Source organism: Corythoichthys intestinalis, chromosome 4, assembly GCF_030265065.1.
Source record: "Corythoichthys intestinalis isolate RoL2023-P3 chromosome 4, ASM3026506v1, whole genome shotgun sequence".
In the NCBI taxonomy this organism is placed as follows: Eukaryota; Metazoa; Chordata; class Actinopteri; order Syngnathiformes; family Syngnathidae; genus Corythoichthys; species Corythoichthys intestinalis.
In genome coordinates, this window is record NC_080398.1 from 17,115,013 (window position 1) to 17,118,163 (window position 3,151).

General features: G+C 39.9%; 1 long non-coding RNA gene across 1 annotated transcript; it reads right to left on the bottom strand.

The window, feature by feature from the left end:
• Positions 1 to 614: 614 nt before the first annotated feature.
• LOC130914283 (uncharacterized) lies at positions 615 to 2,597 on the bottom strand. Its single transcript, XR_009062872.1, has 2 exons — positions 1,173 to 2,597; positions 615 to 1,073 (listed from the first exon to the last, which is right to left on the bottom strand). It is a non-coding gene; the product is annotated as an uncharacterized LOC130914283 (long non-coding RNA).
• Positions 2,598 to 3,151: the final 554 nt, after the last annotated feature.

Sequence of the window (3,151 nt, forward strand, 5' to 3'; positions counted from 1 at the left end):
GAGGCTTGAATATGTTCATAAGTTATAACATCAAATTTTTTTTGGAACTCAACATTTTTTTATAATGGCAATTTTAACATTTTTACCCCTCTCGCAGTATTGGGGATGAAGTCTGGCGCCCTCTTGAGGGTGTGATAACCAAGTCATTTCTAAATATTTTTTTACTTGCGACATCTCAAAATGTTCACTAGCATCAGACCTATCCATACATATATAGTTTTAATTTATTTATTTATTCTGAATGCCCTCTATGGACAATAAAAGCAATAGTGTGCTATGAACAAAACTAACAATGTTGTATGTAATATATAAAAACAAATCCAAGTAAGAATATTTGATATCAGGTCATTAGAGCTTTGAATATGTTAATAAATTATAACATCAAAATTTATTTGAGGAACTCAACATTTTTTGACAATGGCAATTTCAAAATTTTTACCCCTCTCGCAGTATTGGGGATGAAGCCTTGCGCCCTCTTGAGGGTGTGTAACTAAGTCATTTCTGAATATTTTTTTACTTGTGACATCTGAAAATGAAATGGAAAATTTTTACCCCTCTTGCAGTATTGGAGCCAAAAGTCACTCTTGGAAGTGTGACAACTAAGTCATTTCTGAATATTGTTTTTTTTTACCTTCAACCACTAAAAATATTCACTGGCATCAGAATAACAGTCAACAAGTCACAACAACTAGAAGAATTTTGAATTAACAGAATCTATATAACTCAAACGCACAACAACAAACTACTGAACTAGAACAACAAACAACTCAACTAGAACAACAAACAACCAGTGAGCTTTTTTAAAAAAAAAAAAAAAAAAACAATTTGCACACTTTTTGGCCATGTTTTTGGCTAAAGAAAATGCCACATTTGCAGCTAATGTTTGATGCCCGTAGTCGGTTAATGCAAAGGCCACATTGCCCACATTTCTGGCTTTGTGGCGTGGCCACCACTGCGGGGTCCACCTGAGTAAAGAGGGTGAATGCATTGAAGAGAGACAGATCCAGCATATGATATGATATGGACATTGGCCATCGTAATGTCCTCCAGCAGCAAGAATATGTGGCAGATGCCTGCAAATAACACACACACAAAAAAAACCACATCAGATGATGTCAGATGACCAGAGAGCTTTGATGCAAAGTTTTGAAAAAGACATAACATATGCTTACCTGGTCCAAGTGATCGACTGCCGCTTTACACAGATCGTAGTCCAAAATAATCTTGGGCTTTTATTTTTAGACAATCTGATGGATAATGTCGTCCGGGCAAAACAGATTGACAGTAGTCTCGGGGCTACTGATCCTGGCAATTGCAAAAAGCGTTGGGCCAGGCAATAGAATAGGGGGCAGGTTGAAGTGCCTCGAAACTTCATTTGTAGAGGACCACACAATTTCTTGGTTTTTGGCAAGCCATGGAGTGCTGACCTGATTCTGTTGTTGTTGCTCCTCTGCTGCTTCTGCTGTAACCTCCTCAAAATCCTAATCATCATCCTCTTCCTCCTCTCCTACAAGTGGCTCAAAATCTTCATCATAGTCTTGTGACACATCATCCTTTTCATCCATTGAGTATGTGGGACATTCCTCCTCCAACACCATTTTTCTTGCCTCCTCAAGAAAAAATATTCTCGCCATCTCTGCTCACCAGCAGTCACAGGGAGTAAAATGGCCTTTGAGCCGTTGGACCCCATATAAAGTTGTTTACAAACGTGACCATTCACTGAGCCAATGGGAGGAGGAAAAAGTAAAACATTCTACCAATAAGAGTTGAGATTCAATAAACAACTGCATTTTGAATTCTCAAAATGTGTCACATCAAACACCCTTTTGCGCCCTGCAGACAAGGTGCTTTGAAGTGCATTCAAAGCCGCCTTCTGCAGACCTCTGCACGCAAAAGTACAAGCACACACATACGCACACGCTCGGTGACGTGAGAGTGCGCGTGCATGTACAAACGCACACGATTTCTCCCACAGTCGCGTCATAAAGTCAAACGTCACAAAAGTCAACTCATACTGTCCCATTGAACAGGCAAAGTGCGCGCGCACACACACACACATACCCACATACGCGCGTGCACACCCCCACCCTCACACGCGCGTGCACACACCCACTCACACACAAGTGTTCGTGAGTCCACACACTGGCCCGTTCGATCAAAGCTCAACATGAAAACTTGTTTTTTTGGTAGTAAGTAAATGCGTTTGACAATGAGGGATCAATCAAGAAAAATGATAAATAATAGTCTAGTGTCCCCTGCTGGATTTTTTGTTTTTAAGATATTCATCCAGGATCCGTTACAATCTCGTGTCAGTTGACACCCCGCTGAAGCCATAAATTGTGTAATCGTGGGAAATGCACTTTCACACACCAGGTGGCAGTGCATCAAAAAACATGAGAAATTGGGATTTATAATGGGAGTCAATGGGGACGAAAGTTGGCGTAATACTCTCTGCGTCACAAAAAAGTAGGCCTCCCACATATAATAATGACAATACCAATTTTGAAATTGTGGATGGTGCCATTTTGAAGGTAAACATGTTTTGACATTTTTTGACAATTTTCAGCCCTCTAGCTTATTTTTTGATATGCTTTATATATGATTATATGATGAGTAACAAAGCAAAACGCCAGGATTTGGCGCAATACTGCACAAGGGTTAAATCATTAAATCATTTTCATTTTAAACAAAATTCCAAAAATGTGCCGGACAAAAGTATTGGCACCCTTTGAAAAATCATGTGATGCTTCTCTAATTTGTGTAATTAACAGCACTTGTTACTTACCTGTGGCACATAACAGGTGGTGGCAATAACAAAATCACACTTGCAGCCAGTTAAAATGGATTACATTTGACTCAACCTCTGTCCCGTGTCCTTGTGTGTACCACATTGAGCATGGAGAAAAGAAAGACGATCAAAGAACTGTCTGAGGACTTCAGAAGCAAAATTGTGACGAAGCATGGGAAATCTCAAAGCTATAAGTCCTTCCCCAAAAACCTGAATGTTCCTGTGTCTACTGTGCGCAGGGTCATCAATTAGTGTAAAGCCCATGGCACTGTGGCTAACCTCCCTGTGTACGGAAAAGATAAATTGACGAGCGATTTCAATGGAATATTGTGCGGATGGTGGATAAAAAAACCTCGACTAACA